This window comes from Diuraphis noxia, unplaced genomic scaffold (genome assembly GCF_037042655.1).
Source record: "Diuraphis noxia isolate RWA-SAM2 unplaced genomic scaffold, SU_Dnox_SAM2 contig0005, whole genome shotgun sequence".
In the NCBI taxonomy this organism is placed as follows: domain Eukaryota; kingdom Metazoa; phylum Arthropoda; class Insecta; order Hemiptera; family Aphididae; genus Diuraphis; species Diuraphis noxia.
In genome coordinates this window covers 14,059,153-14,076,312 of record NW_028301715.1, presented here as the reverse complement: position 1 = coordinate 14,076,312, position 17,160 = coordinate 14,059,153, and the positions used below count along the sequence as shown (strand labels likewise).

At 34.0% G+C, this 17,160-nt stretch overlaps 1 long non-coding RNA gene across 1 annotated transcript; it reads right to left on the bottom strand.

The window, feature by feature from the left end:
* Nucleotides 1-15,772: 15,772 nt before the first annotated feature.
* LOC149054945 (uncharacterized) lies at nucleotides 15,773-17,160 on the bottom strand. Its single transcript, XR_016192159.1, has 2 exons — nucleotides 16,677-17,160; nucleotides 15,773-16,574 (listed from the first exon to the last, which is right to left on the bottom strand). It is a non-coding gene; the product is annotated as an uncharacterized LOC149054945 (long non-coding RNA).

The window sequence follows — 17,160 nt, the reverse complement described above, 5'->3', positions numbered from 1 at the left end:
TGGCCTCGATGCTTCGGGATAGCAAAATAATCGTTATTAAATGAATTGATAATTAAATCGATTGTCGTGTAATATCGTTAAAAACGTATGCGCCTTTACATTATTTTAATGAGACAAGCGGCTGACGAGCAACAATAAAATAATAATAATATTGTTCTATAGTAAAACCGTAAAGTGTCCATTGAATGCTTTATAACCATATTTACGAGTAAAAAAACACAAAGCTGTTTCCGTTTCATAAAACGGACAACTGTTGGCGGAAAAGCCAACTTGGCCTGCATGATGGAACGGTGCAGTCGATATAGTTATCCTTACATTTCATATTATCCAAATGCTCATACCATATACATTTATGATATTATATAAACCGTACATAAGTCAACATCATGATATTATGGTCGAGAGAGACAGATTTTATGAAACTATTTTTTTCAATGACGTTATAAAATAACGAAAAATAGATGATTTTATGTAACTCGTGATATTTGTGATAAAAATTATTTACTCTTGAGTATTGAATATTGGCTTCGATTAAAGTCTTGCAGAAAACCGAAAACTGGTAGTAGGTCGTATTATACATATATGTTATGAGTCTATTTCTGGCAACTCTATTTAAAGTTACACGCTCAATCCCAAGTAAAGATTTTGACGGAGACGCGCTAACCAATGGCAAAATTATAAGTGGATAAGTTTGCCAAGTGAGACGTTGGGGACAATGATAAATCGAAAACCCCAAATTCAAGCCTGAATGGACAAACAATAAAAAGTAGTTTTACTATAGTCTTTCTGTTTTGTAATATTATTATTTTTATTGTCGACATCACGCGTGATTTACGCGTAAAACCACAATTTCTTAGGTTATTATATAGCCAAGCGATGATTGATGGACGTATTTAAGATTTCATAACAAAGTGTGCGTGTTTTCTTTTTTGTGATTGTGAAAGTATTTTGGTGCAGTAAAGTTGCTGCAGGAGAGGATTGGTTCTGATGGTTTCTAGTTTCAAAACATATAACGGTTATGGTTCGGTATCGTAATATAGATATAGGTATAGGTATTTCAGTACTTGTGGTATCCACATTTCCAGCACTGCTGTTGAAAATGTCACACTCGTTCCTTGGCAGAGACAAACTTTGAGCCGAACTACGTGATAACGTCTTGAACTTTGAATTTTGACGCCGAACAAAAGTCGTTCAAACTGCACGCTACGGCTGTACTCGACATTTTATACGGACAAAATTTCAACGGACTTGGAACTTACACTTTCAGTCGGGTTAGGTTACATAGAATCGACGACATTGAACCTATATATCAAATCCCTCGGCCGCAACAACGGTATAATATGATGGACTTGGGGCTGGGATCTTAATGCCTTAAAAAATCTAAAAAAAATGTGAAAATGATTTTAAAGACTCAAAAAATGCAATGAAATTATTATAGCTTAAACATTGGAAAAAAATTTAAAAATGATACTACTACAGTAGTGTATTTTTTTTTTTTTTTTGTTCTTTTATGTATGTAAAACTGTGTAATAAGATTAATAATTATAATTAGTATTTAACGGCGATTATATTAGTGGAAATGCCCAGCTATTATAAAATTTTTATCGGCAATAACTTGTCGAGCTATATAATTTACTGTTCGTACTGTCGGCAGTTTGTCAAAATTCACTTATTAATCGCAACAATTTGTTCGTTCATTTTATGAATAAACTGCGCAAAATGCTATTAAATTGTCAAAAAAATGCAAAAACATTACTATTTATAGGTTTAAAATGATCAAATATCGACCAAAACACATTTTATACTTACGGACCAACGTTTCAAAACGCCAGACAAAAAGATGCCTTTGCATCAGAATCCCAGCCCTCTTAATGATGGCAGTATGTATATACAGCTAGGTAATAAAATATTATAATGACACGTGCCAGGCTGGCCTCCTTTAACGCGTTGTTCGGGGTTTGAATGATTCGCCTAGAACGGTAGGTACAAAGCCTGATGCAGTGGTCGTGCCTGGGTAGGTCGCGTGGTATGAGTAGGTTAGCTTAATAACGCGCCTAAAACTACGACCGGACGACCATGGTGATTTTCTGGAGGGCGACTTCAGTGATGGCCCACGTCTAGTCCACGGTAAGTATATAATAGGCGTACGTGCTATTATTATTTGACGTTAAACGATCCGTATAATATTATATACTTATTGCACACATATTCGACGTACAGCGTGTTAAATATATATATAAATGTATGTATATACATAAGTACAGTATATAATGAAATAAAAAATATTTATACGTAAGGTTTTTTATGTACCTATTATTATTATATATATATATATATATATAAGTTCATTAAACGTATGTGTACGATACCTAACTACATTTTAATTACGGACGGCGGTGACCGTTTGACCGAACGTTTTTGGAGCTCGGCCTCGAAATTTGCGTTATTAAAAAACATTATCGTTGCCGCGCATTACACACACATAGGTTATATACGTAGGTATATCATTATTAAGGCAATAGAAACGAGCGTGTTTATATGTGTGCTCGATTCGTGTAGACAAAATAACATTTTTTTAAACAGTCCCCGTCGATGACGTTATATTGTATCGTTTCGCATAGGAAACACATTATTTAAATTTCAGAGTTTATTATATAATATATAATATAGTATGGAATTTTGTTAACCCTCTGCCACGCGTGTATTATATTCTTGTTGTGATTTGAATTCAAAAAACTTACTATTTTACTGTTATGTTGATATTAGCCATTAGGTACATACGTATATGCATTATTGCAGTGCGGTCCTTTGTTCGAAAGCACAGATATTGTTATTGACGTTTTTACGCCTTGTGGAGGAGATACTTTAATATTCAGTTTTGATAAAACAATGGCGGTCAATTCAAAATAACAGTACAAATCTTGTAGTTATCTTGATGACTTACATCCGTTTAAAGTTTATATATCGACCAACATTATGTGGTACCTGTACCTATCTCTGTGGAATTCAATCTCTTTTTAAATATACTAAGTGCTACTTATAGCACTTCCTTCGTTATGGATATATATGGATAGATTATAAATTGTTCGGTTTTCAAATGTCTAAAAACGAAAAGAGAAATACAAAACAACGTTATTCGAGAAACTAACGATAAAAATATATTAATTCGTGTGTGATATTATATGTTGGTGTCTACGTAGAATGGCGATGACCTCCAAAGCTCTAAATAACGAACAATAGACCCATATTATACTAAACTATACAACAATTAATATCGATTCGTGCCCAAAATTATTATCATTAACCTCTCGTTACCGGTTATATTGATTTGGAAATCGGACAGTTTAATTTTCAATTTTTCTGGTTGTGCGTATTACGCATATTTCTGTATTTTTTAATAAGTATTTTTTTTTTCAATTTCTCTACTTACCAATGTTGTACATCAACACCAATAAAATGGAATAAATCATCAGACGTTTCGTTTTAATACAGGGAATATGTTTTTACAATCACCGTTGAAAAACTAGACAACGGATAATAATCTTTCTTATTTTTTAATAATTGTGTCATCGCCTTTTTTCCTGGCATTTATAATAAACGCGTAGCTAGTTTTGTTGTGAATTAATACTGAATTTTTAATTGTGTTTAATCGATAAAAACATATCATTAATTTTTTTCCTATATGAGTACAAAAAAAACATTACCATTTGCATGGCTAAATCGCTTTAAGCGTATAACAAAAAAAATATATATATAATATATGTAAATACCCGAACGCGGTGGCTGTAGCACTTCAGTGTATTTTTTAACCGATGCTGCATAGGCACTTATTACTACATAATATACCCACATTTGTATAATAGGTAACCGAGATATTTTTTCTAAGTATTTTCTCGGTAGACATATATTTTTATGTCTGCGTGAATTTATCTTAATTATAAATGTATACCTACCTCAATTATTACGCTTAATCTGTTAATTCGTTCGCCACCACCACCGCCTAAAAAAAGGTCGTTAGCCCTTCCAAGAGACGAGTCGTAGGTACTTTAAACTTTACCACTGAATAATGTGCCTCGTTTATTATGTACAAGCGATTCCGAGGTTAAACTCTCCGACTAGCTCTCAATGACGAAAACAGAGCCTATGCAAAGACCACATTTTTCCATACCGTTAATAATTTAAGTAAAAATTATGTGTCAGATTTTATATATCTGACGCTCAATGTAGATGTGTTAACATTAGTACCACGACTTGCGCCCGTTAATAAAAATATATAGGGCGACTTATGAGTTATGGGTGAAGTGAATAACGAGTATTATTAATAACAATATAATATAAGCGTTTTATGATAAATAAAAAATGATAAAAAAATTAAGAAAATATGTGAATTATGTGATACTTACGTTACACACACCAAGCACAACTTCTGCCACACGCCTATTTCGTGAGATCGAATATATTACCAATTCACTCATCTAAACACATTTTTTGTTTTACTCAAATTCTTTTTTTTTTTGGGAGGGGGCGTAAAGATGTCAACACATCAATACAATTTATAAGCATCTGTAAATATTTAATTTTGTTTTTTTCTCAACTTTTCTATTCCTGTAATTGTATATAAGCTATAATAGCCCAAGATGTAGAAGCTTTTTATTTTATTCTAAAAAAAAATATCGTATTTTTAGTCAATATTTGTCGAAATTCGTAATGATAATATTAATATAATTTCATTATAAGTCTAATATACACAGTGTACCAAACATGATCATGATAATATATTACTATATTGTTTACGCGTAGGTAAGATATAAACACAGAACTCTTGAAAATCCCTCGGGGTCGACGGAAACAGTAATAATGATTATAATATTATAATATTATCATATTATCCGGTAGTCCGCAGTGGCGGTGTCGATGGTCGTGATGTGATGATCGTCAGCTGCTTCGAATAATTAATATATCGTAGTGGTGCTTGTCGATTAAATATTATTTTATGGGTTTAATATTATTAGCATTGTACACATTGTGTCGTCGCGTCGTATTATATTTTATAATAATATATTATGTAATAATAATATGAAATCTGCCAGTGATCCTAACCGAAAACATGGTGGACCGTGCCGCGGGAACTTTGTTCTAGCCGAAAATTGCTCACCTCAGAATTTCCCCCTCCCGAACTTAAAATAAAATTTATCATGTATAATACGCATCATTATGCCGACAGGGTGCGGGTCTATCTACATTTCAGCACAGTAGCCCGAATAAGGAATCTGTACTAGTTACATTTTCTCTTTTTAAATGGATCGTTTTCACACGAAAAAAAAGACTGCAGGGTCATCCGTCATCGTGGCGTTTAATATGGATATGTCTTCGAGTCATTGTATAAATTGAAGAATGTTGTGCGATAAATTTCACTCAATGATGCGCACTTATCGCTTATAGAAGATAAAATGTTGCCTGCAGCCTTGCACAACACTAACACTACTCACACACACAATTGGTTTTTTTGCGATTCAAACAATAACATTATTAACGCTGTAACGTCTTAGAAGGGTTGTGTTATTCGTCGAAATTGCATTTTGAAAATAAAATTATTTGGAAACATAATATTATTATAATATTTCACACGACAATGTACCCGCATTTCACATTTAATTTCGTGTGCAATTTGTTGAAAGAAAATTTAACGGCAATCCGATATCTGATACACATAATATGACATATGGTACACATAAAAGAGGGGTTTCATTATAATAGTACCTATATTATACAGTCCAGACCACATCACAATAACGATGATTATAATCTAAATGCATTTTCGACGCATTGTACTTTATTTTTATTTTTTTTATTAATATATTATACTTACGTTCATGAAATAACGAGCGTCGACTACTGCGAAGGGGAGAAAACAATACAGTTTACAATATTATAGTTGGTCTGTTTTGTTTACTGTCATTAGAGGCGTACCGGCGGCGGTCGGCGTCCTGAACAAAAATTCAAGGCCAAAATCAAGGCGTGTACAATAACAATATAGTAATATTTTATAATATTATGATCATTATATGCAGAACATCTGTACTGACCACGGAAATAGGTCCAATTTTGCAAATTTACTAATAAAAAAAACATAATCCGGGCTGCAGTGAGGACCATTAAACAAAATTTGCGCCCCTTCGACCAATTACGCTAAAAATAAACGATTTGATCACATTTGAAATGAGAATTGTGACTTTCGAATAACTGCAACCCTGGCAAATTCCTTCTTGTCTAGCTAAGGCTCTGAACATAATAGTATATAATATATATACTATAAGATGATAAATCGGGACGAGAAACGGCGAACGGAAAAGTGTCCGTGATGACTTAACTCGATTGAAAATTCTAAAATGCTCAATGCGAGTGGAGGTTTCACTGATAATAACAAAACGTGATAATATCGATTTGCCACGAGTAAGGTTTGACAATATTATAATATAATTGACGACGTACCCGCCGGTTAGGTTATCGAAATCGAATTACGAACGTCTCGAGGATGAGTCGTTATGTTATTTGTGTTGCATGACGCCGCCGTGGCGATGACCTAGGGCGGTGATTCATAACCGTAAAATGAATCATCAAGAGTGCTATATTGTACGCGATTTTATTTGTTTTTTTTTAAATTTGTTTTTTGTGCTCTGAACGACTCTGCGGAAACGACGCGATCGAAAGTTTTTGTTTTCGTTTCTGCAAAAAGAGGAAAAACAAAAGTGAAAGCGAAAAAGAAATAATGAATTCACAAGTCGTTTTGTTGTTCACCGCTCTACATCACGCCCGCCATCACTGTACTATGTTACGATTAAATTATATACACGACCGCATTGATGGTCTTTAATTTCTCATCCACACCCGGTGACCCCGTGCCACCACCACCTCCATCGAAATCACTCAAGTGCGGAGAGGAGTTCGACTTAACTCCAAAGGTATATTATGATAATATATTAGTAATAATAACGACGACGACGACAACAGTATAATATACCTATCCGTGTTTTTAGATTATTAGCGCGGCGGCGCGCCTGTACCTGACTTGTGACTTGTGGTGATTTTTCAACCTCCCCCCCTCCCCCCGCAGAACACCGTATAACGTTGATTTATTCCCAAAAACGTGCTGCCCCGTTGTGGGGGGGGGGGGGGGTTGAGGAAGACGCGAGAAAAATAGTCGCTATAAAACCACCCCCCTCCCACGGGAGACGCCTACAGTGACGACTACCACCTCCACCGCGCTGTATGTTGTATAAAATAGGTATGCGTGTCGCGCCGCGGTGTACGATGTACATCAATCGCGTCTTCCGCGATAGTGTTTTCGCCGGTTTTCAATATCCATCGCCGACGACGCACATAATACAATATATACATAGCGGTGTACCGTGTCGGCTGTCGGTCGATTTATATTTGGCGAGGGGTATAGTGTGGTTATAGTAGTGGTACAAGTGTTAAGCGTATTTGAAGTCGACGACTTGAACGCAATAATACTGCTGCAGATCTCTATTACACCATCGTTAGATTCGATTTTTTTGAACATTTAATAATCCCACCGTCCGCGAAATTCTCATATTATTCCCATGCCTCTAAGGGTGATATTCTAAAACCATATTATTTACTACACGCCACAAACGACTGTTCTGAAACACTATTAAACGCATGCCCAAACCACGTGTAACCTGCAAGATTCAAGTTGATAAATCCCTCGTGCGCAAAATCCATATTAATATTGGAACATATAGGTAGGTACATTTAAAAACTAATGTGCAAGCTATAATGTGCTGTATGTGGGTGTGGCATAATGACTCTGTTGCAATTTTAACGAAAAACGTAACGTGAACAACCTCCATAGTCTCCGGTCCCAAAACACTGACCACATGTCCGAACAGCTATCCGAATTGTTCACCCCTGCAGTTGCTATTATGCACTTTTAAATGATATTTTTAATTTTAAGGGTGTCGTATCAGTATACAATAATATTCAACGGCCGGTTGTCAAATAAAACGAAATTGTTTTAAACCGATGTGAAGCGGGACATTATAAAATGTAATATATATATCGTCCTAAAAGTGGTACAATATAATACAGTGATGATTTTGTAATAATTTTGAATCGACGACTTTCAATAATGAAATAAATTCGTTATCATACAGTATTATAACAATTGTCGCTTTTTTATTTTTTTTTTGAACAATTTATGACTGCTTCGAGTGTTACATTTGACTTACATCACTATAACGCTATAGATACACAAGAAAGTTCATTTGGATTTTTTATGTTTATTTATATTTTATATTCCCAATCGATTCGTTTCATACGGCGCTTTATGAGAGTTGAATCTTTTTTTCATATATACATGTATTATTTTATAGATACGATAGTGACGTAGGCATACTATAATATAATATCATACCAGAAAATCTGTTTAGGTTAGATTTATAATTCAAAAGAGTTGTACTAACATCATTATTATTTTTTATATTTTATATAAACTGTTCATTTTTCCGCTAGATGATTTCGGCAAGACGGCAGCAGTAAAACATGAAAACACTCTTGTCTCGCCTTTGCTCATCAACAGCCAACTTACTGGAAGTCCACATTTCGCTGAACATAGTTTTATCATGGCCCAAACGATTTTATTTTGAATATGTTGCGATGAAAGAATTTATTGTTTTGAAAACATCATTCGAGGATTCGACGCCGAACGCTATTCTCAATCGGATGAAAATAAAAAATACATTTTGCATACATTATTTACCGTCATGATTATTAATTTTTTATGTCCCAGTATTTAATTTTTAGCGTTATTTGTATTTATTTTTGACTGACGATAAAATAACGTTGGCATATAAAAAATCGTGTGTCAACAATCATGTTGAATATTGGTACCTACAATAATTTCATTTCCATGGAAATTATAATCTTCTGTAAACAATCAAACATTTAAAAGCCATCGAATACCATAAAAAATACGGTCTCCACTCCGAAGAAAATAAAAACATTTTTATAAAGTTTTTTTTTTTGCTTTTTATTTACCAAACCCTACTAAAAAACCAATAACAATTTTGGTAGAAATAATTATTATATTTTACAATATTATACTGATAAATATAATATTTTTATTTATAGCCTGTTAATCAAAATATCAAAAATTTTAGAACTTTTATACCGTTCTTAAATTGATTTTTTTCCATTTATTATGCAATACGAGAAATGTTTTGTGTATAAGTTGTATTGACTAGAGTTTAACCACATTTTTCGCGGTATCTCCAAAAAGCACAAAAGTTGGTAACATTTTTATGGAAATTTAAATAGCTTTTTGCAGATTTCATCATACATTTTAGTGAAAAAAGTTACTAGCAATCGATTAATTGTTTTTATCAGATAGGTAACAAATCATTTTCATAAAACAAAAAACATTTCACAAATATTTAGTAAGTTGACATAATTAATTAATTTAATGAAAAAAAAAAAATAAAAAAAAAAAATGAAATAGGTTTTTCAATATATTATGCATGTGGAGGTACGTAGACCACAAAGTGTTTATTGTAAATTTCATATTTTTTAAATTAATTGTTGACAATATTTCGATTGTTCAAATATAATTAGAAGTTTTGTGATAGCACGACACATTCTTCGTAATCAAAAATCAATAAACCAAAATTGTGAAAATGTAAAATTTATATTTCAAATAGAAAAATAATAAAAATCTAATTAAAAATCATAATATATGCAACAATATACAAATCGTAAAAGTTTAAAATCAATATGTTATTTTAAATTTAAATCAGAAAAAGCAAATATCAATGAGTGAATTTGAAATTATAATTATTATTCTTCGTTTTGATTCAAGCCCCACTCACAAATAGATACCTTGTCGGAAGGTCGAAAGTCCACCTTGCAAGGGAATAGCGAATAGCGAATAAAGATATAAATTGATAAGTATTTTTTTTCCGAATTCTTAATAAATGACAAAACGTTTGTTTATTTGACTGTTATTTCCAACCATTTATAAGAATTTATGCAATTCTTGTCAACTAAATGTTCTGCTAGTATAAAAAATTGTCTCAGCAGGATGCTATTATTATAATAAAATATTACCTTTTAAATTAACGCGTAAAAATGCGAGTAGGATACTAAGGTTCGTTTTTAATGGAAATCAAAGACTAGGGTGGCCGACCCCAAATAGTTGGGAGAGAAGGTGAAGGAAAAGAAGAAGAAAAATAATTAGGCTGTTCAATTATTATTTCGGTAAATTTATCAACGAAAGTCGAAGATCAACAAACCGCGTTCACCGTGGCGTGATAAAAGTGTCAAAACTGAAAAATAAAATAAAATGCCATTTACAATTTTATAAGTTTAATATTATTGGTTAGAATATGATAAACAAACAAGCATATAATATTATAATCATATCAATTATTGTGAATAATCCATCATCATGGACATGACAACTTTTAATATACCTATTTAGATTATACACCACAGAGTTTATATCATTGTAATAACGATAAGTATTATCTTTTATGTTTATCATTATTGTTTTATCCATATTATTATATTGATAAAAACTATTGTTGTTTTACAATAGAAATTGAATCATTGGTTCAGGTGAATATTGATTGTAATTTGTTACTATACCAATTATAGGTTTGTCTTTAAACTGCGAACTCTCGAATTTAACTACCACTGTACCCATTGTTATAAAACATGCAATAATTTAATTATTTATTTATCGAAGGGCGTCGACGTTGATTAACCGGCCCTTTGTATTTTTGTCAAAATTAAAATTTCCCGTTTATGATAAAACTACAACTATTGAAATGCATAAACATTAATTAGAAGTGTTCCCGCCAAAGTGCTTTGAATGATAAATTGCTTATATTACATTTCCTCTAAATATAAATGTATTATTTTTATAATATCACAACGTATAATTATTTCTCGTTAAAATAATATTATACACTTCATTATGATAAGGGATCGATTTTTCGATGAAAAGTATTTCTACACAGCTATATATCGATACATGAATTGTATATCGGGTACCTACTCAAGTCGAATAATATTTTTTACTCTAACCTTCGATTTTAACACGTTTTCGCGAAATGTTTACTTGAGCGATAAAATAATTAAAATCGGTGGCTTGGCGATGCGCGATCGTACGCTCAATCTGCGGAAACGCACTGAGCGTACGTACCGGCCGCAGTTGCTAGCTCCCGGATGGGTGACCACCCGGGGTTTTAACAACATATCCTTGCCACACATACACAAACACGTGTTACAACCCTACCCACTTAAAAACCTACACACAAATATACAAAAATAACCCCTACCGTACCACCCCACACCCAATGGCCTATGTTGCCGCGGGCTCCCCTGAAAAAAAAAATTAAAATCGATTGATTTGAATTATCAGTCTCTGAAAAAAAATTCAATACTTTTGACGTGAGAACATATGGCATTATCTGCGTTTGCGGGGAATATAATAATTCTTAAATAATCTACATGAGTGCACGCATTTAAAGTTTTCACGACATGAGTTTGAAAAATAAAAATAAAAGTCCTAGATGTAAATTGATATCAAAATCAATCATCCGGGTCAGTTATTTCAAAACGGTAAGTACACGATAAATCGCCGAACATTATAGTCTATTATGTTATACTATATATATATTTATAGCCTTTAGAGATTTCGTATATATATAAGAGTATATAAATATATATCTAAAGTTCTTTTTCTCAGACACTTGTCGTTATTTATCGTGAAAATAAATGAGGATTTACACTACTGCGAATCCTCCGTGAAAACTTTATCAGAATTCTCTACTGTAATTCACGGGAAAACGTCGGTAACTTATATTAGGCGTCCTGTTGCAGTTATGCACTCGCTCCACTCGTTCTAGGAGGCTAATATTTAATTACCGTCCCATGTAGCAATCGAAACGGAAATCTGCAAATTAGTTTTTACTTTTTAGTAAAGAAAACTGCAAACATGACAACATGAACTATCACTGTCTCGCACGACTCGTTTATGCATAATATTATTAAGACTTGAAAATGTCACCATCACAGTATGGGGCGGTAAACCAAACCGTAAAGATTTCCGAAACTTCATCACATTTTAAAAGAGGTGATGACAATATTAATAACATTTATTCGTAAAAGTGGATAAACTATTTATATAACCGGCCGTTCTAGAGCCCAACCCGTGAAAAAATGCTCGTTACAGTCACCCATTTCCGGATTCCGCCGCCGACGTCGGACGCGTTCTTGAATTCTCCAATGGACCTCTATATTATAACTTACTATATTCGTTCGTCAAACGCATTAAAAAAATATTTTCCATTCTATAACTTTGAACGAAAGTCAGCGGTTATTGGTCCGTGCGCTGCTGTCAGCCAGTCTGCAGTTTTCCTATTACCTATGTATTATCATAAAAAAAGAAAGAAAAAGAAAAAGAAAGGCGAATAACGGATAAATAAATCGGAACAACCGTTACAATTATGGAACTCCATCGAATACAATACACGATGGTAATATAATATTATTACGGAATTAACGTATAAGTGGAAATTACGTGCTATTTCATCCACGGGGTATATACACACAAACGTTTTCTATATATACACTTATTAGGGCGATGGTCGTTTGATAATGGCGCGATGTCCGTCTGGCGAAAACCAAAAAGAAAAACGGTCTTCGTAAATATATATATATATATATATGATATGGTGCATTGTATTATATGTGTTATTATTACGAGGGTGGTGTGATGGCTATGAAGAGGATTAAAGGATTTGATGTCGAGAGGAGATAATATAAAATTAATAGGACGAAATGACATAAAGTACCTCTGCTCGCGTCTATCTGCCAAAATCGATATACTTTCATTATTATTTATTATTGCTATTATTACTAGTTACTGCTGTACCATAACACATAGTCCACAACATAAGTATTTTACTTTCAAAGGAAACGGACGACGACCCAGTATTAAACTGTTTGTGCGCACGCTTTATGACTGTAATGTTGTATAATACGTACTTGTAGATTACTATATATGAATGGAATGTTATTAGATTGCTACATTATTATTACTTCAACTACTACTACAACTACAACTGAAACTGCTACTTTTTTCCCCTATAGCCAGACTCGAGGGAGGACTGCCTTTGGTTTGCTTTCCCACCGAACCGCCATCTTTTATTTATATAAATAATGTGATTTATACTGTTATGGTACTTATACTGAACATTAAAACGTCTGTACACTGCACCTGCAAGAATCTCGATGTATGGCATTGAATCCGTTAGCACCTTCGCCCGCCGCCTTTGACCGCTCGACCTTGACCAACGTTCTTCTTCCTTTTTAGCACCCGAGATTAGTGTAACACACTGTTTCACAGCTTCCCTGCAGTTTCTGTGAACACTGACGCTGCTGCTACTACTATTAAGCTCAGAATGAAACTAAGATTGGGGCAGGAGACTGATTCCTCGGACACTAACTTCTATTAGATATTTTCCAGGATACAACTTCAATTGAAACTAGGTCACTATAGGATTATAGTTGCAAAATACACAATTCAATTTATACATGTGCGATATACATATTATTTATTATTTCATACGTCATAATATGATATTGACAGAATATTTTTATTCTACTTATGAGATAGCATGTATAAATTTTGAATACTTAAGCAAAAAAAAAATAAACAACACGCTAGTCGATGTATTTCCTCTATAACGAAAATCTATGAATCTTAAATATGTTTATGTTAACAAGGTAATCACGTTTTAACGTGACAGCGAAAACCTTTAAAAAAATCTGTCAGAAATATAAAACGCGTGAATCCAGCCCAAAACTATATTTTTAATATGTCTATTGAATAATATAATAATTACGGAACAATTAAAAAATATCAAATAATATAATATGTTATGTATAAAAAAACATATGACTAAGTTTATGTTACATTTTTGATATGAAGTTAAGAATTATATGTCTTTAAGAATTACGATAATACTATTTAAACATATTATTGTGATACATAGTATAATTTTTTGCATTAATAAATAAATATAAAGAAAAATATTATTAATATTATTATCAATAATTGATCGTTATAATACGGTATACTATAAGTTTATTATTTATAGGAAGTTGAGTTCTTTTTAGCGATGTCGCGATGTTTTTGATAACTTCCTGTGGTTGTCGAATGCACATGAACACACTCTCGACCAAGTTATAAATGCGCCCCTAACTGTATTATATTATACATTTTCCGATTTTCCGATTTTCTTAACGTTGCACTTATTATGTGTAATATTGTATAGACATATATACAGTAAAGTATGTATAATTTAGAGGTATAGGTATCGTTAAATAAGCGTCTGCGCGAAATCAAATGCGTACCAAGTCATCTTTGACGAATCTGCACAACTGCGGAAACAAGCGTAATCTGAATCGGAAAGGAACTCATCCGTCAAGATTAACTTATCGAACAGGCGAGCGCTGCGTATACGGCGTGGCATGTAGTGTCGACGATGACAATATTCATCATAAATTCATAACGTACTGCACGTATCGCATACCATATAGAATAGAGCACGCTGTACAACATGTACGTATAACGAATATACATTGTGTGTGCGACGTTTATAATATTATATGACATTGTTTTGTCTGTTAACTTGGGTAGCACCGAAAATTCAAAGGTTGGTTTATAATTATAGTACCGTGCGATTCTGTTGTTGCGCACACAGCAGATGACGATTTTTGTTGAGACTGACCTATACTATACCTATATATACCGCGAATATTAGCACGTGATATATTCGAGCACGCTGTATAATATAACGAACATTCGCGTGTGCAGCATGCAACGTTTATAATATTGTATGATATTATTACGGGGAACTTTTCGATTGGCAGATGTTTTTCGTCGCGACAATAATAGGCGATAGGCCGCCGACGGACACGTGCAAAAGCACGCACAGTATATAATATAATATATATGTGTATACAACAATCGCGCATATAAGCTTTTCGGGGGCCTACTCCTCAGACTATTATTATTTTTTTTTTCTCTAGGCTGGCTTTTGAAAACTGGCGAAATGGGGTGGGGAAGAGGTGTTGGTGGTGAAGGGTCATACACGCGCGCGAAATTTTATCATTATTACATATTATTATATCCGGCCATAATATTAGCATCACAATGGATGCGACGAGCGAGCCTCCCTCGTCTAGCTCCAGTATTTATAATAATACGTATATATATATATATATAATATATATAATGACATTCTAAAATATAGTACGATGAAGATTTTTTTTTGCCAATCAAACACGCGACCTGTGTTGCTGTACATCTGCAGCCGGCCAGCGTGCGTTTAATATATAAATTGTATAATAGTAATAATATAATATATACGCTTTTGGATACGCACGCGGTCCTATAATATTATATCCTTTGTCCGCCGCCGCGGTCCTTTTTTTCGGTTCAATAATTATTAGGGTGAACCCGAGCTAAGGATTATGAATACATGCGACCACCACGCACACTACGCGTCGTCGTCGCAGAGGTTCGCCAATAATATTATATTTTTTAATAATAATCAAAAAACAAAAACCGACGGTTCCCAACCTCTTTAGTTGAGCGGACCACCAATAATGTAAAAAAAAAACATTGAGGCCCACTTACCTAATATGCAGGTATGAAATATAAATTATAAACACGCACAAATAAGACGATAGAAGAACTATAGGCGTGCGTAAAAATCATACAAAAATTTCGACGTTGATTCTGATTAAAATGTTCAGACCCTCGGCATAGACACTTGGCATAGACACTTGGCATAGACACTTGACCAGCGTCCGCGGCCCAGTTCCACATTGCTCGCGGCCCACGAGTGGGCTCAGACCATGGGTGAGAAACCGCTGGTCTATCTTCTCGTATTCGTCCGGAAACTTTTATGCACCAGTCCGCCACCACCACCGACGACGACGACGACAACGGTCGTGTTCCTTTGTACGTCGATATCACAACATATTTATTATTATCCATAATGATATAAGACATCGCACTTAACGTCGTTTCCGCCGAAGCTTATCGTCACATCATCGCATACTCTTTGCGCATTTTAATTCGTCCGAAGATATACGTGCCACGAGCGACACGATGAGTAGTACATTGACTCGCAGTGGCGTAATATAATAAATTATATAAAAAAATTGTATTATAATAATATAATATACAATATATACACCGCGGGATGCTCACCGGACGATTTGTGACGATGATGTGGATTATTCGTCGTATTGTGAGCAGTTCCATCGATAATCTGGACGTCCGACCGACCGACTGCGATGATCTGTGAACGTTGAGTCTCCTGCTGAAAAAAACCTAACCCAACCCAACCGTTATGGCTTTACTCGATGAATATAATAACGTATTTTTTACGTGTGAGCACTCGTCATTATATGAAGTGCATAGGTGTGCGCAGGCCTCTTTTTCAGGATATGCAGAAGGCTGACAATAGCGCGCCCTGAAAGTTATTTTAAGCTCGTAAATTCTGATAATATGTATACACAATTCACAAATATTGAAAAAACCTACTGTTTAATTAAAAAAATATTGCAATAAATACCATTATATAATACAAGAAGTATGTATTTTGCAAATACTTGGTAGTTGATAACTGATAACTGGATGTTTCAATTTTCCAGAGTCGATGTTCGCCCCTCACAGAACTTCAGGGTATGCAGCTGCATACCCCCTGCGCACGCCTATGATGAAGTGCAATCGCCTGTTAACTGCCGCGCTGCACAATACAACGGCCATTGTGTTGGGAATTTGCGAGACCATTACATGTTGGTGGGGGAGGTGGTGGATAGCCGGAATATGGCGAGAGATCATATGCATTGACTCGACAATACGCGATCGACACCATTCGTAATATTATGGTATACATATAATTATTTTGTTTTTTATTTTCACGTCCTCGCGATAACTTTTGATTTTTGTCTGGCTCGTTTTCTAAGCATACGTTTAGCTCCGAACGATGTCACGTGTCGGACGAATCTCGGATTTCTAAATACGCGCACGCTGACCGATTTTATCAATTTGGTGTA